General features: G+C 50.3%; 1 protein-coding gene and 1 long non-coding RNA gene across 2 annotated transcripts in view; one reads left to right on the top strand and one right to left on the bottom strand.

Annotated features, from left to right (window-relative positions):
* MAP1LC3B (microtubule associated protein 1 light chain 3 beta) overlaps positions 1–26,393 on the bottom strand; it is a 371,166-nt gene that overhangs the window by 265,248 nt on the left and 79,525 nt on the right. The window lies entirely within an intron of this gene.
* LOC126944363 (uncharacterized) lies at positions 3,002–7,051 on the top strand. Its single transcript, XR_007722028.1, has 3 exons — positions 3,002–4,313; positions 4,682–4,844; positions 5,484–7,051. It is a non-coding gene; the product is annotated as an uncharacterized LOC126944363 (long non-coding RNA).

Genomic DNA, 26,393 nt, shown 5'->3' with positions numbered 1-26,393 from the left:
CGGGGGCTTGTAACTTCCCTGGGACGTGTCAGAGCCTGCATGATGGAGGGCGGCCTGCAGGCCCTGGGCCCTGCTCAGCTAGGGCCCAAGTAAACACATCTCCGACAATCACAGAGCACACCAGCTGGAAAGAAGCCCAGAGGCTTGTGCAGTGCAAAACTCCTCAGTCCAACAGTGGGGAAACTGAGGCTTGGAGTGGGGAAGGGATTGCCCATGGCTGAGGCAGGCCTGGGGCCCCAGGCTGCGTCTCGATTCCAGGACTCCTTTGCACCCCCTGGGGGACATTCTGAAAGCCGAGCTGCCTCACAGTTGAACACGGGGCAGGCTTTCTTCCGCTTTGGTGTTGGTTTGTGTTAGGTGGGGAGTAATGACGATCAGTTTATTTGTTAAAACTCCCTCAACTTATAAAACAAAAGGAGAACAGTGGCAAATACAGTGATTCTTTCTTTCTTGAGTTTTCAAAACACAAAACTTAATTTTTCTAGAAACCTGATTACCTTCTGCAATTTTCCTTATTACTGCTTCTCCAATTAATTTTTCAAAATGGTGAGCATTTAAAAATGTTTGGCGGGGCGCAGTGGCTCACACATGTAATCCCAGCACTTTGGGAGGCTGAGGTGGAAGGATCGCTTGAGGCCTGGAGTTGGAGGCCAGCCTGGGCAATATAGCAAGACACTGTCTCTAATCTTTAATAAAAAAAGAAGTTTGATTATGGAAAATTTCAAGTGTACACAAAAGTAGAACAAAGTTCTGTGTACCCACCACCCAATGTTAACAAAGATCCCCTCACTGATCTTATTTCTATACTTCTACCCCGACAACCCCAAGCAGCACTATTTTGAAACAAATTCATGATCTATATTTTCACATCTAGCTATTTCAATATGTATCTCTAAAAGATAAGGAGCGCTCTCTTTTTTTAATGCAACATTTTATGTTTAGCTAATTTTAGACTTACATGCATTTGTAAGTAATAGCACAGAAGCTTTGTACACTTAGGACCTTTCCTGTTGACAGAACCATAATATTATTATTACACCTAGAATATGTAACAATAGTTACTCAATATCATCCCATATGCAAACAATGTTTGCATTTCCCAAATGACTCATAATTTTTCTTTTTATAGTTTGTTTGAATGATTAGCTTTTTTTTTTTTTTTTTTTTTTTTTTTGAGACACAGTCTCGCTCTGTTGCCCAGGCTGGAGTGCAGTGCCCGGATCTCAGCTCACTGCAAGCTCCGGCTCCTGGGTTTACGCCATTCTCCTGCCTCAGCCTCCCGAGTAGCTGGGACTATAGGCGCCCGCCACCTCACCCGGCTGGTTTTTTGTATTTTTTAGTAGAGACGGGGTTTCACCGTGTTAGCCAGGATGGTTTCGATCTCCTGACCTCGTGATCCGCCCGTCTCGGCCTCCCAAAGTGCTAGGATTACAGGCTTGAGCTACTGCGCCTGGCCTGAATGATTAGCTTTTAATTAATTAACAAGCTATTCAAGGTAATCACATGTCCAAGTTGAATGGCCAAATCTTGTTAATTAAACACTTTCAATTGCTTTATTGAGATACAGTTTGTGGACCATACAGTTCACTCAAAGTATACAACTCAGTGGTTATGTATTAGCTTTTTTTTTTTTTTGAGACAGAGTCTGGCTCTGTCACCCAGGCTAGAGTGCAGTGGCGCAATCTCGGCTCACTGCAGCCTCTGCCTCCTGGGCTCAAGCATTTCTCCCATCTCAGCCTCCCAAGTAGCTGGGACTACAGGCACATGCCACCATGGCTAGTTTTTGTATTTTTAGTAGAGACGGGGTTTCACCATGTTGGCCAGGCTGGTCTTGAACTCCTGGGCAAAGCTTTCTGCCTGCCTCAGCCTCCCAAAGTGTTGGGATTACAGGCGTGAGCCACGGTATGCAGACTGTATTAGCTTTTAATTTAAAATGTAATATACATGCATTGTAGATCATCCAAACAGTACTCTAGTAGAATGTTAAAATGAAAGCTTTCTGCTTATAGTCATCACTATCTATGGAAGGCTTCCTTTTTATCCTACCAGCTTAATACTAAAAATGACATATAGATGACAAACAAAAAAGGAAAAAAAAACCCTCTAACTACTGTACTTAGAAATAACAACCAAATTTATTTCAAACTTTTCCCCTTCTCTGAGGGTGCCTTTTTTAAAACAAAAAATTTAGCATCTCAGACTTCGTGTGCTCGCCTAAATATTATTGCAGGTTTATTGCTGAAGGATTTCTCTTGTTAACTCACTGAGCAAGACTCAAACGGCAGTCAGGAGTGTTCTGATTATCCCTGGAGTCCTAACCAACATATCCATGGGATAATTCAGGGGACTGGTGAAACTGGAGGGAAAACGATCACATCTTTATCTTCTCTAAGGCCCAACTGAAATTTAGCTTTTCCTTCCATGATGGCCATAGGCAGCAAGCCAATCACGTTAACAGAACCTGTCACTTTGTCACCAACAAAATCCCAGATATTTTCTCATCACATATAGCCATGGCTGCTTTTCCAAACTATAATTTGAGCTCAGTGCTACTTTGAGGTAAGGACGTTATCAGACTCTCTGTGAGATCCATGTTTCTAAAAAAGCACACATCTGACTATAGCACAATTTAAAATATTTGGTAACTATTTCAATGTAATTTTTTCTTTTGTAATTCCACACATTTTATACGTTTGAAAACATTCTGAGAAGGGCTTATTGGCTTTGTAAGACTTCCAGAGGGGTCTGAGGTCCCCAGAAGGTTAACAGCGCCTGGATTGGAGAGAAATGCTTTTTTTCCCTGAAGTCACTGATAATTTATTTTTAATTTTTAATTAAAAAAAAAAAAAAAAACCAGGGCCTCTTTGCAGAGCTCAGCTGCCTCCTGCTTCTCACCCAAATCCTTTCTTGTTTTTCAGGGCCGAACACAACCGGCGCCAGGGTCCCGGGGAGAGAGGCAGCAGGAAGTGAGGCTGAGGGGCTGTCTGTGTTGCGCAGGAAGCCGGGCCGGGCTGTTTTCCATGGCTGCCGGCCCTCTCCTTAGATGAGTACACAGCTGCTTTTCACAGCGCTCAGCCTGCCCTCCTGGAGGGAGCATTTGAGGAGAAAATCCATCTCAACATCCACATGTTGTGTATGACTGGAACGCGGGGCAGGGCGAGGAAGACCAAAGCTCCCCCACTTTCAGGAGGCCACTCCCCCTTCTCTGCTGGACAGGGGCGAGCAGGAACCACGTTGGCTTTGGAAGTTCACAGGGCAGAGGATCAGGGCCACAGGAGGAACAAGATGGTGCAGCTGCAGGTACTTCCAAGTGACAAGAGACAGGCATGCATTCCAGGTGATCCGCGGGGCACCCACTCACAGGGCTTGGCAAGGTCCTGCAGTCATGGGGAACGTGAACGTTCTGACCCAGGCCTTCTGTCACTGGCCCCAAGCCCACATCGTTTTTGCGACAGCGTAACTGCCCAGTAAGTCATCTGCTTACCAGTGTCCCCCGAGCCAAGGACAGCGATGGAAAGCCGTGTGGAATCACTCCGGAAGAGGAACATCGGTGGCCCTTTAAGCAGGATGAAGTCAATCCTACAGGCCACCTGGTTTGCCACGTGGCACATGCTGTGCTAAGTGCTCCCCGTGATCTCGTTCAATCCCTGCAGAGCCCCTGGCGGCTGTCGTGGTATGGTTGGCACCAGCACGGACTCCAGAGCCCACGGCCTGGCCTATGGTCCCAGCTCTGCCCTTATTAGCGGTGGAACCTGGGCAGCAACTTAACCTCTCCGTGCCTCCGTTTCCTTATCCATAAAATAAGAATAGCACTGGTACCCCTGCACAGGGCTGCTGCGACAATCAAGTGAGCTAATATCTGCTTAGAGAAAGCCTGTTAACAGTGCATGCTTCCCATGACTGCAGTAACAAAGTCCTGCAAATTTAGAGGCTGAAAAGAACACAAGTTTTGGAAGCTAGAAGTCCGACATGCGTCTCCCTGGGCTAGAATCAAGGTGTGGGCAGGGCCACTTCCTCCGAGGGCTCCAGAGGAGGATCCCTTCCTTGCCTTTTCCAGCTTCTAGAGGCCGCCTGCATTCCTTGGCTCATGGCCCCTCCTTCATCTTGAAGCAACATTGTATCTTTCTGACCTCAGCCTCTGTCATCACATCATCATTCTCCGATTCTCTATTCTGCCTCCTTCTTCCATATTTAAGGACCCTGTGATTACATTTGACCCACCTGGATAACCCAGGGGAATCTCCCTATTTTAAGGTCAGCTGATTGGCAGCCTGCGTTCCACCTGCTACCTGAATGCCCCTCTGCCACAGAAGGTAACATAGTCACAGGTTCCAGGGGTTCGGGTGGGGCCATTCTTGGGGCGTCATTAAACCCCCAAGCTCGTGGATGTCTCTGGGGGCTAGCTGCCACGTGTTACAGCCGTTACGCCTGAAATGTTTTCTGTTTTAGTGGTGCCTTCCCGAGGTTCCCTTTAAACATGGAAAACTTGAGGAAGTGAAACACATTCATTCATTTGCCAAACATTGAGCCCCAGGGAGCCATGCTAGGCTCTGGGGATGCAGTGGTGGGCAAAACACAGTCCCTGCCTCATGGGATTTGAAATGAGTGTAGAGACAGGGGATTAGAAAGGAAATAAATAAAACTGAGTGATCGATTGTGACATGTGCCTTTGTGGAAACAGGGTGCCTCGCTGGAAATTAATGCAAGGGGAGCTAGTGTAGTCTGTGAAGGCTCCTTTGAGCAGGCAACATCTGAGCTGCCCTCTGAAGATGACAAGGATCCAAACGTGACAGGGAGAAGGAGGCGCCGCAGGCAGAGGACAAAGGTGCTAGATGGACCCAAAGGTGGGAATGGGCTTGGGTGAGAAAAGCTCATGCAGCTCGAGTGCAGGGCATGGGGGACCTGGGGGAGGTGGACTGGGGTCAGAGTTGGAGGTCAGGGGTCAGGGGCCCAGATCACAAAGCACCTGGCCTTGTGCTTGGAAATGGGGTTGCCAAGCTTGGAAGTTTGCATTTCATTCTGAAGTGTGAGACCAGGCATGGCCTAATTGAGATGCTGTATTCTGTGTGTTCACACATCTGTGGAGTGGGAGGGTGCGGCCCTCAGTTTCTGAGACCCTTAGTTTGTCTCAGCCATCAAACCCTGCCTGGCACTGGAAGGTGGCAGCTGTGTGCGGCATTCTCAGTGGTACTGTTCTACGTAAGAACCACCTAGTTATCCATTCCCTACTTCCTGCGATTGACTGCCTGAGGTTGCCACTGCCCTGCCTGTGCCCTCTCCTGCTCAGCGTGTGATGGTTTGAATGTTTCTATCTCCCCGGATTCCTGTGTTGGAACCTAAGACCCCATGTGATGGTATTCGGAGGTGGGGACTTTAGAAGGTGATTAGGCCATGAGGGTCCCTCCCTTATTAATGGGGTCGGTGCCTTATAAAAGGCTCTGGAGAAATAGCCAGATCCTTTGCCCTTCTGTCTCCTCTGTCAGTTAAGGGCACAGGACTCCTCCCCTCTGAAGGGCACAGCAACAAGGCGCCACCATGGAAGCAGGGTCCAGGCCCTCACCCGACACGAAGCCTGCCAGGGCGTTGATCTTGGACATGCCAGCCTCCAGAGCAGGGTAAGTTCTGCTTTTTATAAATTACCCAGTCTCAGATATTTTGTTACAGCAGCAGGAATGGACTAAGACACAGTGCGTGCTGGTGACCTTGTGTAAATACCAAAAATGTCCCAATTGGCAGTTCCTGTCCCCACCTGATAGCTCCTCTCAGCCCACACGTGGGCAGACCAGGGGTGCTAGGGGGTCCTCAGTAGCCATGGATGGGAGTTGGAGGATAAATACCCCCAATTCCTCACCTTTTGGGTGGGATATGCTGAGAAGTGTTCTATACCATCTCCTGAGGTTCCCAGCAGGGCTGAGCTAGTCAAAGGTCAAGTTATAAAGATTTTCCAGATGGCAATGGCTGAGTGTTAAGCCAAGCCCAGGGCTCTCTGAGGGAATGTCCTGTGTGGCTGCACAGGGTGTGCTGAAGCCCCACCGTCTTTTCTTGTAATAATTCCGCTTGTTTATTAACCTTATTTTATTTTTAAAAAATTGTTCTTAGCTTAAGCTAGCTCAAGTGGGTTTTATGTTACATACAACTAAGGAAGCTTTGACCAGGCAGGTATGAGAAGACTCAGAGGTTCCCTTTCCTGGGTAGCATTTTTCCATTTTAATGATGCTGCTTTGGAGATAGCACCAAAATGACTCTAATGGAGAAGACTTCAGGAAGGTCTCCTTTGGGAGACTTGGCAGCTCCACGTCTGGCCCAAGGTCCTGCTGGTCCTGGCCCAAAGCACCATTCCAGCCTCTAGACAGTGATGTCTTTGTCTTATTTTACACTGCTATAACAGAATGCCACAGGCTGGGAAATGAACAGACATTTATTTGGCTCCTGGTTCTAGAGGCTGGGAAGTCCAAGATCCAGGGGTTGCATCTGGTGAGGAACTTCTTGCAGTGTCATCCCACTGCAGAAGTGTCAGAGAGCCAGAGAGAGCAATGTGGCCAACTCATAGCCTCAGGCCCCTTGTAATTGTCATTAATCCTTCCATGGGGTGGAAAGATTGATGACCTAAACCCCTCCCATTAGGCCCCGCCTCCCAACATTGTTGCCCTGGGGATTAAGTTTGCAACACATGCTTTTTGGGGGATGGATTCAATACAGAGCAGTCTTGGATTCAGTTTTTCAGCAAGACTTACACACACCTTTCGATGGAAAGAAATGGGTCACAGAGAAGGCAGCATTTGGTCCAAAATCCCAAGGTTGAAAACCACCAAAGGCAACTTGCTTCCAAGGTTCCAACTGCATAATTCAGAAAAAAGACAACCTGACCATGGAAAGTGTTACCCGAATGCCTGGAGGGCAGCCTGGAGACTGCTGCAGAGGCCTTGGAACTATTTGGTGGCCCAAAGGATGGGAAATTATGACCATAAACAACCAAAGAGCAAATACAGAAGGGGAAAAATCTCCTGGATGAAGCAGGTATAGAAAATTGGTTTTTTTCAGGCACAAACTCTCATCCACTGTCAGAGACTTTCTAGAGGCCTGGGATTGATGAGTGAGGTCTGACAAGGACACAGAGTGGGGAGAATGAACGGCAAGCTCTTGGCATGCTAGAAAGGAGAGTTCTCATTGGTATCACTATCTCTGCTCCTGTAGTGAGCTGTGCACAACATTATTTTGAAGCTGGAAAGGTAGTCTGGGGCCAGTTACACAAGAAGAGCTTTCAGTGCTGAGAATGCAAGAAGGAGCCTCGCTCTGTCACCCAGGCTGGAGTGCAGTGGCGTGATCTCAGCTCATTGCAACCTCCGTCTCTTGAGTTCAAGCGCTTCTCCTGCCTCAGCCTCCCAAGTAGCTGGGACTACAGGCATGTGCCACCACACCTGGCTAATTTTTGTGTTTTTAGTAGAGACACGGTTTTACCATGTTAGCCAGGCTGGTCTCAAACTCCTGACCTCAGGTGATCCACACACCTCAGCCTCCCATAGTGCTGGGATTATAGGCGTGAGCCACTGTGGCTGGCCTAACTTTGGTCTTTTAACATCTTTTTTTTTGATGGGGTCTTGCTCTGTTGCCCAGGCTGGAGTACAATGGCGTGATCACAACTCACTGCACCCTCTGCCTCCTGGGTTCAAGCAATTCTCTGCTTCAGCCTCCCAACTAGCTGGGATTACAGGTACCCACCACCACACCCGGCTAATTTTTGTGTTTTTAGTAAAGACAGAGTTTTACCTTCTTGGTCAAGCTGGTCTTGAACTCCTGACCTCATGATCCACCTGCCTCGGCTTCCCAAAGTGTTGGGATTACAGGCGTGAGCTACCTCGCCTGGCCTTAACATCTTTATTTTTGGCTTTGTTCTTCCCCCAAACTGACACATTCTCCCCCTTGTCCCTTCCCTGAGTTGAAATCCCATTTCCTTCACCAATTTCAGTTCTACTTCCCCCGCCCCAACTCCTCCATGGGTCACCCTCATGCCAATGGCTTCTCCTCACTCTCTGTTAAAGGGGAAGTGTCCAGTGTGACCTGGCATTCATTCCCAAGTATACTCTCTGGTCGGTGATGTCATTGATCCAGGTCACCAACATACTCTTGAAGGATGCAGATTCAGCACAGTTCTGGCCACTGCAGGAGACCCAGAGCAGTTGCTCACCCATGACTTGGTGTATGCATTCCAGAATGTTCTAGAACAACCCAATGTGACTGGCTCCCAGAGTGGTACCACAGTGCCCTCTTTCTGGACTGGGCTGTCTTCTTCTTATGGTTCTCCAGCAGATGGGTGCCTGTTAGAGAATCTGGGAGGAGCTGAGCCTTGGGAGTAGCTGTGGCAGAACCTAGGGCAGGACTTTCACAGGGAGGTCTCTTAGTTCAAGGTCCGAGCACCTTCCTGTCCCCTGTGTTCTTGAGCCAGCTGGAATTTGGCTAAAGCAGTAATGGTTGACATTGTGATCAGTGGACTAGGAGGGATGTGGTCACTATGTCTGGAGTGAATGCTCTTGACACAAGCTTTTGTGCTTCTATAAGTAAAAGCAACGACAGAAAGCCAGATTCCTCCCACATCGTGTTTTTCTTCTCGATGCCAGAATTCAAAGTGCTCGCCATCACCTGCCACCATCAAGCCTCTAGCTTGGCAGTTGGTGGAAGTAGAGAGAAGAAGCAGACATGAAGTGAGGGATCAGGCCAGCTTTCTGGGTTTGAAGCCTGGGTCTGTGACTTACTAGACTGTGTAACTGTGGACAAATTACTTAACTTCTCTGGACATCATTGTCCGTTTCTGTAGAGTGGAATAATAAGAATCCCTCTCTTAAAGGGGTGCTGTGATGATTAATGGGTTTATACATGTTACGGCTTAGGAGAGTGCAGAGGAGACACCCAACCATTGTCCCAGCACCAAGAACTCCACTCATGGGGACAACATGAACCTGGCTTCTGAGGAAGTGTCTCCCCTCTGTCCCCCATTCACTCACAGCTTTCCAAACAATTTGCAAGAGTCCGTCTTCCCCTAAAGCCAAGTCCTGGGGAGGCAAGATTCACAGCCTGTGTCCTAGAGAATAGAGAGAGGAGTTGCTTGGAGGGAGGCTGGTGTTTATTAGAGCTTCCGTTACTCTCTCTGCCTCTGTGGGCTTGACAAGTCACATGGGGGCCTGGAGACATTCAAATCTGAGTGGTTTTGTTCACATAAGAATAGATGAAGGACAACCAGCTGAGGTTTCGTAAGGATTTCCATGGCATCACTGGGGCACCAGGGAGCCTGCAGGTGGAACTCATGGCCTGGGAGTTGCTGGTGGGTGTTGGGCAGTGCTTGTCTGCACAGTGCATGGAAGGGGCAGGCAGGGAACCAAAGCTGTGGCTTGGGAAATGGTGAAGAAGCCCAGGAACAACTTGGAGCTGACGTGTGCTCCTTCCCGGCTTCCTTCTGTCCTCCAGCTCCTGGAGGGGATGACTCCTCAGGGCGCATGGTCAGGTGCTGAGGGCCTGTGGTCAGCGGAAGAGGAGGTCCCGAGCACCCTTGAACTTCCTGCCGAGCTTGTCACTAGCTGACCAGGTGGTGTAGACAGCGACAAGAGAAGGGGCTTTTTGAAAAACCAACTGTTGAAGTGAAGACACATGAACCCAGCGCGCACCCCTGTGCTGTTGACCCTGGAGGGGCCTGGCTGCCTCCCGCCCTCACCCACCCATGCGGCACATTCCTGCTCCCTCTCCATGGCCCAGTTCAATTGTCACCTTCACCACACAGCTGTCCCCGACCATCCCCAGACACAAGTGCTCTCTTCCTTCTTTGGGCTTGTGAAACTCTTCTCAACGGGCTGTGTCACCAGCCTCTGAAACACACCCCGGAACAGAGTGGGCCATCTGCGAAGGCTGGCCGAGGCGAAGGACAGATGGCTGCTGGGTGTGCTGGGGCACACTGTGTCCCCCCAAACTCATGTCCGTGCAGAACCTAAGACGATGACCTTATCTGGAAAGGGGGGCCTTTCAGATGTGATGAGGTCCTACCGGATTATGGTGGGTCTGAGTCTAATGATTGTGTCCTTGTAGGAAAAGGGAATTCAGGCACACAGACACACACAGGGAAGCCGTGTGTTGAGGAGGCAGAGGTAGGAACAATGCAGCTGCAAATCCAGGATTTGGGTAACCACCAGGAGCCAGGAGAGGCAGGAAAAATCTTCCCCTAGAGGGAGCACAACCCTGCCCACACCGTGATTTTGGAATGGGCCCCCAGAACTGTGAGAGAATAACTCTGTCGTTTTGACCTCTGGCTGTGGTCCTTTGTTTTGACAGCCCCAGGACTCATCCAGGGGGACCCTGCTCCAGCCCGGATGCCCGGCTGTCAGGGTAGGTGGCCAGGGTCATATCACGTGCTGGATGCCCTGACCCCCTGCCCATCATGGCCAAGGCCCCGCCTTTAGCCCAGGTCAAGCACTTCGCTTCCTGTTGATCTGTTCTTGGCTAAAACTAGGGATGACGGTGAGGGGTGACACCCAGAGGCATCTCCACTGCAGAATGGGGAGGACCTTTTAGTTTCCACAGGTGGCTGGGAGGGCGGACTCTGGAGTCTGACAGACCCAGGTTCAGATTCTGCCTCTGTTACTAGCTAAGCACAGTGAGCTCTGGGCTCCCTTCCCTTCTTCGAGCCTCAGTCTTCCCGTCTGTAAAGAATGGGACCGACAACAGTACCCCCGTCAAAGTGGTGTCCTTAGGATTAAATGAGATGGAAGAAGGCACATGCCACGGGGCCTGGGGCATCGCCAGGGCCTCTTGGTGTTCTCCATTGTTGTGTGGAGAGGTTGGCACCATGCTTGGCACATAGGACATGCTCCATAAACAGTCACGGCAGCAATTGTATTGATTCATGATGACAGAGGGAGTATTTGCAGTGTAGCCGTCCCCGGAAGTCAGGGTGAACAGTCCCGTAAGGCTCACCCCCAATTTTGAGGTTAATTTCCCTGGGAGCTGGGACCAAGGAGGGAGAGGGGAGCTTTGTTTGGTAACAGAGAAGATCTGCCCAGCGGCTCCCAGTGATGGTGGCTGATCAGCCCGATGGGACGCCTCGGCCCGGGAATGTTTTCTTTCCATCCGTCTCTCAGAGACATTCTCTTGCCAATCAGGGCGTTGGGAAGGCGGGTGGGGAACAATGGAACGCGTTGTCCTCACTCCCCGCTGCCTCGGCTTCGCCGACAGAGTTCACTCAGCGTGTAATCCTTGAGGCATGTGAAGCCCGCGGCAGCGAGGGAGGAGGAGAAGTCGCCCCGCGTCAGGGAATTAGAAACAGATTGCTGGACGGGGCCAACGTGTCCCAGGTGGGCCCTGCACGGGCACCACTGGCAAGTCTTCCTGGAAAGGTGTCCAAGAAATGTAGCCGGCTGCTGGGGCTGTTGCAGACTGATGTGGCTTTAATGACAAGGCCCCTTGTCAGGCTGGACTGACCCGGGGACAGAAGCAGCCCCCAGCGTGGAACCTTTTCCCTCTTACCTGCTCATCTGTCTTGACTTCCGTGTCCATAAAGGAGGCTGCTGTCTATGCATGCAGAGGGGAAAAACCCAGGTGGGTCAGGCTGGAGCTGGAGGTCGGAGGAAAGAGCAAGGCAGGAGCCTGCACCTGTTCCTGGCTTCACCAGTGACCCACGGTGTGACCTTGGCCTTGTCCCTCTTCCCTCTGCATCTCGGCTTCCTGTGTAGAATGTAAAAATGGGCACGAGAAGCCATGCTTGCACTGCATTAAGGAGACAGCAAGGGCACTGTCTCCTCAGGAGCTAGAATGCAGGAGAGGGGGCAAATGTGGAGAGAATTTAGTCCAGTAGTTCTTAGCCCTGACTGCAGGGCTGGGTCCACCAGGAGTTACCCAGCCCCTGCCTGGTTCGCTCAGGCAGGACCTGCAGGGCTGCATGTGGAGGATGGCCCTTAATAACCTCCCGGATGGCTCTAATGCAAAGTGAGTGTGAAGGGATGATCTGGGCTGGCTTCTCCCGAGCGCACACGTTCTCACAATTTCCACGCGATCTGTTTGCTCACCCGCTCCCTGCGCCTCCTGCTTCACTGTCTTCTTGCCTCCTCTTTCTGCAGCTCTCTGCACAGCACACTGGCTCCAAGTACAGCCTCTGCAGCCTGATCTTGGATGGAGCCTGCGTTTGCCACATCCCATCTGTGGGCCCTTTGTGCCTCAGTTTCTTCATCTGTGAACTGGGCACAGTCAGCTCCCTAACTCTCAGAGTAAATGTGTACAGCCCTCAGTGTCTGGCAGGCTGCAAGCTAGCCTGTCACCACGGGTGCTCCCAGTGTAGACCTTCTGCTCTTGGAGCCTGGCACAGCATGAGCTAGCCTGTCGCCACAGGTGCTCCCAGTGTAGACCTTCCGTGGTGTTTGCCAGACTTGGAAGCTCCAGATGGGTGTTTTCAACAGAGATGGAGAGAGAGAGAGAGACAGAGAGAAAAAGAGAGACAGAGAGAGAGAGCGAGTGAGAGAGGGAGAGAGAAAGATTTAGTAGTAACTGCTCATCTTTTTGAGAAGCGTTTAGGATGACAGGTTGGGTGGGAGGGAGGCCGAGGACAGTGCCTGCGTCTCCACCTCCTCAGGAGGGGACCCTGTGGGACATTGATGGGGCCACCCCTGCTTGGCTACACGGAGTTGGTTCCACACCTTCTCACCTTTTGGAGGAGGGAGTGGCTTTACTGCTATTAAGTTCAGGACAGACTCAGACTATTTGTTATTGTAAGTATTAGCATTTAACAATAATGATGATGGGCTGCCCCCAGGGTACGGGGCTCCCGGCAGTTATTTTTTGCCAGGCTCCTGTCTTTGTGGACAATCTGAATGACTCTAAAGTCATGTAGATTCTGGGGGCCCAATCTCATGAGACCTCAAACGAGACACAGTCCCCCTCCCACGATGGAGTGAGGGGGCAACAGGCATTCCGCCTGCTCCTGGACTCATGATAGGGTTATGTCTGGATGAACCTGTCGTCAATTGAAAATATTCTAAACCGACTTACAATATTTTTAATGTATGATGGGTGTATCGGGATGTGACCCCATTGTAAGCAGAGAAGAATCTGTATGCTGCCCTGGTCAGTGGTGCCAGGCCTGGCCACTGGACTCTTCAGGGTGACTCCGTACGTACAAGTCTTTTTTGTGTTTTTCTTTTGAGATGGAGTCTCACTCTGTTGCCCAGGCTGGAGTGCTGTGGCACAATCTTAGCTCGCTGCAAACTCTGCCTCCTGGGTTCAAGTGATTCTTGTGCCTCAGTGTCCCAAGTAGCTGGAATTGTAGATGCGTGCCACCACACCTGGCTATTTTTTGTATTTTTAGTAGAGATGAAGTTTCACCATGTTGACCAGGCTGGTCTCAATCTCCTGGCCTCTTGTGATCCACCTGCCTCGGCCTCCCAAAGTGCTGGGATTACAGGCGAGAGCCACCAGTCTTGAAGCGGCTCAGGGCATGTGGTCAACCTTTTGAAACAGTAGAGAGTTGAAAAGTGGAGAGAAGTGAGAACAGAGGCTCACATGGGTCCCACCCTGGCTTGAGGCATACCACTTGGATGGCACTGCCCACCTAGCTCTAGGAAGGCCTGAGCTCCCTGCCTTCAGCGTGGCTCTTTTTCTTTTAAATCGCCATGGAGCTGGTTCTCTTTCCTTTGTGCTCTGTCCTGTTCTCTGACTCCAGTTCCTCTCTCCTCTCCTCCCTCTGGCAGTGTTTCTGATTTGCGCTGCTGGAAAGTAGCAGCAGTGACCAGTGACCCTTACACAAGGCAGGAAGAGGGGAGCTGGGGGGCCCAGACGCTGATGGGGGTGAGTGGGGAGGACAGGGCGGCCACACACCAGACAGGAAGGAATGCCCCTCCTCAGCCGTGGACTTGCTAGCTTTCCTGCAGGCTCTTACAGGCTATTTTCCCTAAGGGCGTATGAGTCATACCCAGAGCTCACCTCTAACTCCCCTTCTTCCACCCCATGTGCTGCCTCCAGGTCCTGCTCAATTCAGCTGAAGGACTATTTATCCAGCACCTCCCCTGTGATGTTTTTAGGAGAGTCGGCCAGAAAAAATTACAGAATCAAAAATCTGAGTATTGTCAAGGCTCTGGGAACTTGTTGCCAATTTGCTTTCTGTTCCCGTGGGTTGGGTGTGAGGCTGCCCTTTTCATCACACCGGCACCAGCACCAGGTGTGCTGTTTTATCAGGTTTTAAGAGATGTGTCTTTGGGGGACCGCTTGTCTCGCAGGGAATTGCCCTTCAAGTTGGAGTCAGGAAGGAGGAGGCCCAGGTCTTGGATGTGGAGGGAAGGCACTTTGGCTGAACGGAAGGAAGTAGAGATGTGGGAAATAGGAACTTTGATGCTCTGCTGGCTGGAGTGTGAACTGGAGCAAATCTTTTGAATCTCAAGCTGGTTCTGATGAGGCCAATGCACAGCTAATGTGGTTGGCACTATAGTGTTTCCAGCTCTACCCCAAAGACACCCACCAATGCCCAGAACCTATGAACATGTTACTTCACTTGGTAGAAGGTGCTTTGCAGATGTGATTAAGTTAAGGAGTTTGAGTTGGGAAGAGTATCCTGGATCATCAGGGTGGTCCCAATGTCATCACAAGGGTCCTTATGAGAACTGGGCAGGAGAGTTTGCCTGAGAGGAGAGGTGAGAATAGAAATAGAGGTTGGAATGATGGGGCCACAAGCCAAGACACGTGGGCGGCCTTCAGGAGCTACAGAAGGCAAGAGGACAGCTTCTCTCCTGGGGCCTCTGGAGGGAGCTAGCCCTGCTGACCCCTTGATTTTTGCGCAGCAAGAAATCTCATTTTGGAATTCTGACCTTCAGAATAAATGTGGTGGTACTAAATCTGTGTTGTTTTAAGTCACTAAGTCAGTGATAATTTGTTGCAGCACCAATAGGAAGCTAATATACCCAGCAGCAATTTTGCTTCCCTGTGCATATTTACATATATATATTTAAACAGAGGGGATCCCGCTGTGTTTCCCAGGCTGGTGTGCAGTGGCTATTCACAGGTGAGATCATAGTGACATAGACCCTTGAACTCCCAGGCTCAAGTGGTTCTCCTGCCTCAGTTTCCCAAGTACCTGGAACTATCGGTGCACACCTTCCCTGTATACATTTTGAGACGTCCTCACCATGTTCGTGAGGGGGCTTGGGTGAGGATGTGGTGGTGGTGTGGGGGTGCTGTGTGTGTGACCCCTGGGGGAGTGGTGAACGGGAAAGGGCCAGGGAGGCATATTATGGAACAAGATGCATCTTCACCCAAATTGGAAACTACGGGTCTGGTATGCACAGAGCACCCCCCGCAGGACCCACAAGATGCTTAGTGGGAAAACAGGACAAGAAATGATAAATAAAAAGCTCTCTTTGTTTGGTGAAGCAGGGTGTGGAAGGGGCCCCAGGGGAGTTCTCAGAAGCTGGGTAGACTTGGTCTTCCAGTCCAGGTGCTGATTTTCTGGCTGTGTTCCGTGGGTGACAACTCTTTTGAGTCCAGCGCTTTTCGGTATGAATATTATCCTCAAGAAGATGTTTTAAGCAATCCATACGCACACCACAGCCCAAGAACACCCTTGCATCTGTGGAAACTCATGAGGCAGGATAAGGTGCTGCCTGTCGGGGCTGCGAGCAGGGCCAGGGAGGGAGGGGCCTTTGTGAAGCCTCCCTGGGGAAGGGTCTCGTGTGGTCCAGTGACCGCAACGCACCCCGAGTTGAGCGGTAAGAGTTAATCCTTGCCACCTCCTGCCCTGGAGCCCCAGAACAGAAAGGAAGGGGTTTCCAGGAGCCCTTGAGAAGCAGAGGCTGGGAGGGCTGTGGGGAGCTTCCATCTGGGTGAAGGAGACACACTTCCCCCGGTCTCCTGTTAGGATTCAGCCATGGAAGCTCAGCTGGCCAGGTGGAGCCCGCGCGGCTGCCCAGTGGTGGGGATGCGGGTGTGATGGGGTGGGGGACCTGGTCTGACCTGGTGGTCTGGAGGTCTGACTGCGATCACCAGGCTCAGCACTAACGGAGTGGCAGGAAAGGGCCTGGATGCCCTGCTTAGAGCATGCTGTGATGGGACGTTTCAAGGCTGGGCTGCAGCAGCCAGGCTGGAGCAGAGGCAGCCCAGGGCTTCCGCCAGCATCCTAGTGAGGCCGGCCCCAGCTGGCTGCGTCCTGATGGCTGTGCCCCTCCCCGGATGGCCAGTGAGCTGGGGCTGGGGCTGCCCATGCAGCAAGTCCAGGGTCCCCCCAGGCTCTCGCCTTCGCCCTGCCAAGCCCACCTCCAGAGAAGGGAGAGAGAGCCCCCTGCTTAGGAGGTGAGAAGCAAGTTCACTCAAAACGTCAGCCTCAGCAGAGCCTCTGCCTGCCGGCTTTCTAGATAAACACAGTGGTGTTTAAAAAATCCATGGGGAGGCGTTTTGGCCTGAAGGGAGGGAAGGTTCCAGGCCTCACTCTGAGCTGAGCTGGGATCTACGCATTCCCAGGACAAATTAAAGCCTCAGTCCACCGTGTCTGAGGGCCATTTCTAGGTTCTTCTGGGGGTCTTGCAACGGGAGGCAGCCACTTAGCCGGCCCTTGACCACAGCGGAGCGGCCTTTGCGGAGGCTGCTGGGTCCCCTGCTGCCACGTGGGACTTTATGGAAAAACTGAGCCCACGAGCACACGCAGAGGAAATTCCAGGGAGCGATGCTGACAGGCTTGTCTTGGAAAGCGGCTGGTTACTTTGGCCCCGGCCCAATTCTCCCGCTCTCCTCTGCACTGCCCTCCCACCCCCCAACTTTGCTTTTTCTCCCAAAAGAAAAAAATAACGAAACCAGAGAGGCACAACGGAATCAAACAGAAAAATCCCAACTTAAGAGAAAAGCGACACATCCCTAGGGGCATCAGATCACTAGGGCCCTCACAGGCGCTTGTCTGCTTGCTGGGTAAAGACTGACAGGCCGGCGCAGAGGGCCACCTACGAGGGCCAGGGGCAGGCACGTTAGAAGCTCCCATCTTCCGAGTCCTCACGACCTGCCAGCACTATCTTTTTTCTTGAGGCGTAGCTCAGCACTCACTGCGGCTCAGTGAGTTTTCCCACATGTGTGTCCTGGCGTGACCATGCCCAGGTGGCAACACAGCCCACTCCCAGTGCCCTTGGGGCTCCCTGGTCCTCCCACTCAGCCAATGACCTCCTGCAGCTGACTTTTGTCTTCAGCTTTATATCCACGGACTCTTACAGCGTGACCCATTTCGTGGAGGCTTCTTTCACTTACGACGTCTGGGTGGTCCCTCTGTGTGGCTGGGGATGGCAGGGGCTTGCTCTTTTCCTTTGCTGGGCAGAATTCCATTCTGTGAAGATGTCCCAGGTCACTGCGCCCCTGCCGGTTGATGCACAGGTGGGCTGTTTTCATTTTCTGGGCGCTTTGGATAAAAGTGCTATGAGCTTTCTTATGCAAAGTCTTTTGGTGACCGTATGTGTCTCAGCATGAAAATAGTTCCAGGACATGCATCCAATTGTCAACATCCCACCTCATAGACTAGAAAACTAAGGCTCAAAGTTTTCATGCCTGGTTGCAAGTCCCAGAGTCGGGAGTGGGGCTGGGATTCAAACCAGATGCATGTGATGGAGACCTGCGCTCTGAGCGCTTGGTAATGTCTGCTCAGGGCACAGCGCCTCAGTGGCGAAGTGGCCAAGGACTCCAGGGTTTCAAAGCGCAGGAGGTATGTCTGGATGGGGGGCCCAGTTCCTCTTCAGCAGAGGAGCAGCTGGCTTATTCCGACCAGGTTTCGAGCCTTCCCTGCTCCCATCCTCTCTGAACCCCACCTAAGCCCCAGCTGTGCGCATACGGCTGGAGGGAGCCCCTGACAGCTGTATTATATGTCCTGGGGAAAGGCAGGATCTCTCGCCATTGGGGAAAATCCCTGTAAATCCTGTGACAAACAGCTCTAATCTGGTGTTTAATGCAGAGCCTGATGCCGGCTGCAGCGAGGGAGGGTGCACTGGCGCTGGGGAACCCGACTGTGCCAAGGCTGGAGGTGCATTTGGCCCCTGCGAGGCCATCGCCCTGCTGACCCTAAGCAGGCAGCCAGCAGGGCACGGCCGGAGGCTGCACGGCTTCTCCACTGCACGGCTTGCTGACCTCGGGGTGTGTGGGGAATGGTGAGATAATCATGAGAAACCGGAGCTTGGCCTTGATGGATGTTAGCTGGCCTTAGCGTTTTCAGTTGTCCGAAATTGGGACACTCTGTCCCACAGGCACCTTATCTGAATACCTTATCGGAGGCCCTGGGGGCCAGATCCGTTTCAGAATTCAGAATCTGTTAGCTTTTAGAACGTTAAGTCAGTGCTTATGTTGTATGTCATTAGCACTCCTGTGGGATCCTGGGCCGGACGGGGCAGTGAGACTCACAAAAGTTTGTGCAGCCACCGCGTGGCGCACACAGCCATGGCTTGCCTCGCCTCAGCACGGGCGGCTTTGCTGACCATGGGCTGCGCTTACTGATGCCACTCAGATGCATGGGACCTCGGCATCTGCAAATTCAACTGCACATGCTCAGCACTGTGTGGGTGGCCTGGGGGTGTGAGTGTGGTGTGCGTGTTGTGTATATGACTGTGTGGAGTATGTGTTCTGTGTATGTGTGTTGTGTGTTGTGAATGTGTGTTGTATATGCAGTGTGTTGTGTGTATTGTGTCATGTGTGCAAGTGTGTGGTATGTCTGTGTGGCATGTGTGTGTTGTGCATGTATGTGTGTGTTGTGTGTTGCATGTGTACGTGATGTGGTTTGTGGTATGCGTGTGGTCTATGGCGTGCGTGTGTGTGTGGTGTGTCAGTGGTGTGTGCGTTGCATGCGTGTGTGCTGCATGTGTGAGTGTTGTGTATGTGGTGTGTGTTATATGAGTGTGCTGCATGCGTGTGTTATGTATATGGTGTGTGATATATATGTTCCTGTGTATGTGCTGCATGCATGTGTGGCATGTGTGTTGCATATTTGAATGTGTGTTGTGTATGTGGTGTGTGTTGCATGAGTGCCTTGTGTGTGTGTTGTGTATGTGGTGTGTGTGGCATGTGTGTATGTTGCATGCAGGAGTGTGTTGTGTGTGTTGTGTTACATGTGTATATATTGTGTATGTGATGTGTGTTGCACGTGTGTTATGTATGTGGTGTGTGCTGTGTTTGTGTGGTGTGTGTGTGGTGTGTGCTGTGTTTGTGTGGTGTGTGCTTGTTGTTTATGTGGTGTGTGTGTGTTGTGTATGAGGCGTGTTGCGTGCATGTGTGTTGTGTATGTGTTGTGTGTTACGTGAGTGTGTGGTGTGCATGTGAGAAGCTGCTGCTCTCTCAGTGGGTCCTGGTGAGCTCAGCCCACCTGGTGAGCATCTTTCTCAAGGAGGTGAGGGTCTCACCCCTGGAGAGGTGCATTTTTCTTGTGCCTTTTCCGGCCACTGCCTGTGCTTATGCAATGAAGGAATGGTCTATCCCCACGTGACAGTGAGAACAGCTGCTCGGGCTTGCGGGTTTGGGGTGTGATTTAATTGGCTTTCGATGGGTTTTGCCCCATGTGCTGACCAGTGACAGTAGCGATGCTAGTGAAATGAAACATCCCCATGGCTCCTCATTCCACCTTCATGACAACTCTGTAAGGTGCATGGAAGTTTGCATCCTGGCTGTCTAACTGATGGGGAACGGGGGGCTTATGGGGCCAGGCAGCCTGAGATCATGCAGCAAGCCTGGCAGGCCTGGCTGGGACTCACACCCGCCAGGCTGCCAGGGCTGCTGCGGACCCTGCGACCTTGTCATTTACCACTGAGTCACAAACCACTCAGACTTAGGGGATGGGAACAACAACATTCATTCATTTTCTGCTCGTGAACTGCACTTTGGGCAGGGACCTGCAGGCATAGCTCATCTCTGTCCTGTGTGGTGTTAGCTGGGGGTGCTCCAAGCTTAGAGGTGAGTTGATGGTGGGGTTCTGGAATTTGCTGAAAGTGTGTTTACTCCTATGTCTGGTGTTGAGGCTGCTTGTTAACTGGAACCTTCATTAGGGTCTCTCATCTGGAACCTTTGCACACGGTCTGCCTCATGGCTGCTTGGGCTTCCTCCCACCATGGAGGCAGAGTTTGAAGCATACAGGGTGGACACTGGTGGCACTTCTGCGGTCTAGTCTTGGCAGTCATTTCTGCTGTACCTTACTGGTTGAGACAGTCACAGACTTCCTCTTGAACCTGGGCACAGGTTCCCCACCACTCGACTTGGGGAGCATCAAGGTCACATCCTAAAAAGAGCATGTGGCCTGAGATGTGTTGTGGTGGCCCTCTTTAGAAAATGCAAATGGCCACCAAAGCTACTGCCTACCTCAGAAGTGTCCAGGGTCTCTGGGGGACATTCAGGTCCACTGCAGTCTTCAGAAGCCTCCTCCTGGGACTCAAACAGCCACATGCTGCCTGGGAGCCTCTGTGTGCATCTCAGACTTCCTGGACCCTTTAAGCTGAAGATACATAGTGGCACTCTTATTGATAATAATCTTTAAAATAATTTAAAATATAATTTATATTTGTTCATTTATAAACAGATATATATTACACAATTATATTTATCATAAAGCTCCCATATCAATCATATATATCTATATAACTTTATATTTTATTTAGGTAATACACGTGTTATATATGATGTTTTTATTTATTAATTTTACATAATTGTTATATAGAACAAATTATATAATGAATATAAGTATATTTATATTTATTAATTAAAATGTTTATTTATATGAAACATTTTAGAATAAGTATAAAATTTACCATGTTAATTAGTGGTAATATATTACCTCTAAAGAAGATTAGACATTATAATCATATTGGGGATCTCTGTCTAAGTATTGGTTGTTCAAAAGTAGTTTCAGCAAGAACCATGCCTTTTCCAGGAGGAAGGATTTTCTAGGGACACATCTCGGGATATTTCTGGGGAGTTTTAGTCAGAGCTATAGGTTGTTTTCAGCACAATGGGCAGAGTTACTGGCTATGAAAAGGGAGCGGTCGGAAGATCTGCTGTCTAAGGCTCCTAGCTAGTGAGTTATCCCACGTTAGAATGGTTAACGGAGGGCGGTTATCCCACGTTAGAATGGTTAACGGAGGGCGGTTATCCCACGTTAGAATGGTTAACGGAGGGGGATTATCCCACGTTAGAATGGTTAAGGAGGGGGGTTATCTCACGTTAGAATGGTTAAGGAGGGGGGTTATCCCACGTTAGAATGGTTAAGGAGGGGGGTTATCTCACGTTAGAATGGTTAAGGAGGGGGGTTATCCCACGTTAGAATGGTTAAGGAGGGGGGTTATCCCACATTAGAATGGTTAACGGAGGGCGGTTATCCCACGTTAGAATGGTTAACGGAGGGCGGTTATCCCACGTTAGAATGGTTAACGGAGGGTGGTTATCCCACGTTAGAATGGTTAACGGAGGGCGGTTATCCCACGTTAGAATGGTTAACGGAGGGTGGTTATCCCACGTTAGAATGGTTAAGGAGGGCGGTTATCCCACGTTAGAATGGTTAACGGAGGGGGGTTATCCCACGTTAGAATGGTTAACGGAGGGGGGTTATCCCACGTTAGAATGGTTAATGGAGGGGGGTTATCCCACGTTAGAATGGTTAACAGAGGGGGGTTATCCCACGTTAGAATGGTTAAGGAGGGGGGTTATCCCACGTTAGAATGGTTAACGGAGGGCGGTTATCCCACGTTAGAATGGTGGTTATCCCACGTTAGAATGGTTAATGGAGGGCGATTATCCCACGTTAGAATGGTTAAGGAGGGGGGTTATCCCACGTTAGAATGGTTAACGGAGGGCGGTTATCCCACGTTAGAATGGTTAACGGAGGGCGGTTATCCCACGTTAGAATGGTTAAGGAGGGGGGTTATCCCACGTTAGAATGGTTAAGGAGGGGGGTTATCCCACGTTAGAATGGTTAACGGAGGGGGGTTATCCCACGTTAGAATGGTTAAGGAGGGGGGTTATCCCACGTTAGAATGGTTAAGGAGGGGGGTTATCCCACGTTAGAATGGTTAACGGAGGGGGGTTATCCCACGTTAGAATGGTTAATGGAGGGGGGTTATCCCACGTTAGAATGGTTAAGGAGGGGGGTTATCCCACGTTAGAATGGTTAACGGAGGGGGGTTATCCCACGTTAGAATGGTTAAGGAGGGGGGTTATCCCACGTTAGAATGGTTAACGGAGGGGGATTATCCCCATTAGAATGGTTAAGGAGGGGGGTTATCCCACGTTAGAATGGTTAAGGAGGGGGGTTATCCCACATTAGAATGGTTAACGGAGGGCGGTTATCCCACGTTAGAATGGTTAACGGAGGGGGGTTATCCCACGTTAGAATGGTTAACGGAGGGGGGTTATCCCACGTTAGAATGGTTAACGGAGGGGGGTTATCCCACGTTAGAATGGTTAAGGAGGGGGGTTATCCCACGTTAGAATGGTTAAGGAGGGGGGTTATCCCACGTTAGAATGGTTAACGGAGGGCGGTTATCCCACGTTAGAATGGTTAACGGAGGGCGGTTATCCCACGTTAGAATGGTTAAGGAGGGGGGTTATCCCACGTTAGAATGGTTAACGGAGGGGGGTTATCCCACGTTAGAATGGTTAAGGAGGGGGGTTATCCCACGTTAGAATGGTTAACGGAGGGGGGTTATCCCACGTTAGAATGGTTAAGGAGGGGGGTTATCCCACGTTAGAATGGTTAAGGAGGGGGGTTATCCCACATTAGAATGGTTAACGGAGGGGGTTATCCCACGTTAGAATGGTTAATGGAGGGGGGTTATCCCACGTTAGAATGGTTAACGGAGGGTGGTTATCCCACGTTAGAATGGTTAAGGATGGTTATCCCACGTTAGAATGGTTAACGGAGGGGGGTTATCCCACGTTAGAATGGTTAACGGAGGGGGGTTATCCCACGTTAGAATGGTTAATGGAGGGGGGTTATCCCACGTTAGAATGGTTAACAGAGGGGGGTTATCCCACGTTAGAATGGTTAAGGAGGGGGGTTATCCCACGTTAGAATGGTTAACGGAGGGCGGTTATCCCACGTTAGAATGGTTAAGGAGGGGGGTTATCCCACGTTAGAATGGTTAAGGAGGGGGGTTATCCCACGTTAGAATGGTTAACGGAGGGGGGTTATCCCACGTTAGAATGGTTAATGGAGGGGGGTTATCCCACGTTAGAATGGTTAAGGAGGGGGGTTATCCCACGTTAGAATGGTTAACGGAGGGGGGTTATCCCACGTTAGAATGGTTAAGGAGGGGGGTTATCCCACGTTAGAATGGTTAACGGAGGGGGATTATCCCACGTTAGAATGGTTAAGGAGGGGTGTTATCCCACGTTAGAATGGTTAAGGAGGGGGGTTATCCCACATTAGAATGGTTAACGGAGGGCGGTTATCCCACGTTAGAATGGTTAACGGAGGGGGGTTATCCCACGTTAGAATGGTTAACGGAGAGGGGTTATCCCACGTTAGAATGGTTAACGGAGGGGGGTTATCCCACGTTAGAATGGTTAAGGAGGGGGGTTATCCCACGTTAGAATGGTTAAGGAGGGGGGTTATCCCACGTTAGAATGGTTAACGGAGGGCGGTTATCCCACGTTAGAATGGTTAACGGAGGGCGGTTATCCCACGTTAGAATGGTTAAGGAGGGGGGTTATCCCACGTTAGAATGGTTAACGGAGGGGGGTTATCCCACGTTAGAATGGTTAAGGAGGGGGGTTATCCCACGTTAGAATGGTTAACGGAGGGGGGTTATCCCACGTTAGAATGGTTAAGGAGGGGGGTTATCCCACGTTAGAATGGTTAAGGAGGGGGGTTATCCCACATTAGAATGGTTAACGGAGGGCGGTTATCCCACGTTAGAATGGTTAACGGAGGGGGGTTATCCCACGTTAGAATGGTTAACGGAGAGGGGTTATCCCACGTTAGAATGGTTAACGGACGGGGGTTATCCCACGTTAGAATGGTTAACGGAGGGGGGTTATCCCACGTTAGAATGGTTAAGATTTGGGGGGGAAATCCCATAACAAACATAGAAACAAACAAAAAAAAGATTCCACATAGGCTCATGGATTGTCTAAATGCAAGAATGGGCCATTTGGTTTAATTTCTTTAAAAAATCATGGGCACCCAGAGCTGGAAGGAAGCGTGGAGACCAGGTAATCCTGTGCATCTTAAATTGGGAGGCGCGCAGCCCCAAGGGCAGATGGAACGGGCAGGGGGAGCCACAATGTAAACATGCTACGCTTTGATTTTTCCTAGACGCCAAGTAATCCAAAACATTTGCAATATTCAAACAAACATGGATATTCTTTGGAGTAAGATGTAAAATCTCCATAAGTTTTTAGGATAGAACAGAATACTTCAAAGAAATTCCACCAAGGCAGCAGGCTGGCCTAAGCTGAGATCACAGATGCCCAGCTTCAGCCCCTCTGAGGTACCAGTCTGCTCTCTCTGCCCGGGAAGCTGCATGTTTGCTGGGAGGCCTGACTCCAGCTCTCTGCAACACTAGCTTCTTGAGCAAAAAATGCTGGGAAAAAAAAGAAAAAAGACCAAATAGAGGGAGCTGTTGTTTGTCTACCTCCACGAGGAGTTACGGCTACAGCTTCCAATGTTGGGCTGGTCTGAATTGAGATGTCCTATAGGTGTGAGTACATGCTGGATTTTGAAGCTGCAGTATGAAAAAGAAGAGAGAAAAAATCTTATTTATATTGATTACACAATGAAATGAAATATTGAAGGTATATTGGGATAAACAAATCTCCTTGGTTTCTTCTTTATTTTATTAATTAATTAATTAATTTATTAATTAATTTATTTATTTATTTGAGGAGTCTCGCTCTGTCACGAGGCTGGAGTGCAATGGTGTGATCTTGGCTCACTGCAACCTCCGCCTCCCAGGTTCAAGTGATTCTCCTGCCTCAGCCTCCCGAGTAGCTGGGGTTACAGGCGCCCACCACCACACCCAGCTAATTTTTGTGTTTTTAGTAGAGACAGGATTTCACCACGTTGGCCAGGATGGTCTCGATCTCTTGACTTTGTGATCCACCCGCCTCGGCCTCCCAAAGTGCTGGGATTACAGGCATGAACCACCACGCCTGGCCTCTTCTTACATTTTTAACACATCTACTATAAAATTTAAAATTACTTCTGTGGCTCACATTGCATTTTTATTGACTGCTTTGGGCTAGAACATACGGTGTTTCCTTATGTAAAGGAGCCTGCAACCCTGTCCTTCATATCGCATCCTGCGGGACCAGTGTTTGGCAGAACGCAGAGTGGAAACATTGCTTTAGGTAACAGCTGTCTCTTTATGGACCTCCAAATAAACACTGGGCTTTCTCCCCTCCACCCTGTCCTGGTTCCTTCATACTGGGCATTCCCACCTCTCTTGAAGGTCTCAGACCAGCCCAGCCTCCAACACAGCTCAGAGCCCTTTAGGGTCAAGAGCATTCTTTGACCCTCCAGCCCCCCACCCACCCAGCTCCCAGTGAACCCCTCCTTCTTGAAAGTCTTCCCACACTCACCCTTTCAGTAATAAATGTGGTAAATCAATAATTCACTCCCCAACAACCTTAATTCTGTTTTCTTACGTTGTTAAAAATAGCAGTGACCTGGCCCTTTTGTTGTTTCTTTAGGAGGTTGCTCTAAGCCTCTCATTGTGCAGGGGAGGCCAAGAGGGGAGGTGCATGCTCAGACTTGTGTCTGAAGTTGGCAGGAAGGCCAGACCCTGGTGGGAAATCAGGAAGCCTGGTCGTGCCTCACTTCTCCCAACTCTCAATTCATTCCATGTGCGGGGCTAGAGAGCCCCAATTTTTCACTATGTTCCAACACCCTGCGGCAGAAACTGTTGGTTACCAACACCAAAGCCCCGGTCAACGCCTTTCTTCAGCTACAAAGACGGGGTGAGCCAGATATGTGCATTCTCAGGCTTCTTCACAGCCAGGGTGCCTAGTGACCCTGTTCTGGTCAATAACTCAAGGGGGAGTCAGCAGGGGCTTTCAGGGAAGAACTTTCTTCCTGTATAAAGGAAAGGAAGCCGTGTGGGGACTCATGCAAAGAGTTCCTTTTTGTGCTATCCCAGCCCTGCTCTACTTCCTGCCATTGAATATAGTTGAGGTGGCTGGTGGTGCAGCAGCCACCTTGGGACCATGAGGTGATAATCCAGGGGAGAATAGTTGAGAAGAGCAGAGCAGAAAGACAGAAAGGGCATGGATAAGGATGGCACAATTGTGGTGCCAAGCCCACCCTAGAACCACCTATTTACTGGCTTTTAAAATTCAGATACAATGCTTTTGTTTTATCATCTAAGCCATCCTTCATCCTTGCATCAGAATGCCTCCTAACTGATACACACTCCACATTATTGCAGCGAGAAATAACT

This window comes from Macaca thibetana, chromosome 20 (assembly GCF_024542745.1).
Source record: "Macaca thibetana thibetana isolate TM-01 chromosome 20, ASM2454274v1, whole genome shotgun sequence".
Lineage (NCBI taxonomy): Eukaryota > Metazoa > Chordata > Mammalia > Primates > Cercopithecidae > Macaca > Macaca thibetana.
This window is presented reverse-complemented; position numbering and strand designations above follow the sequence as displayed.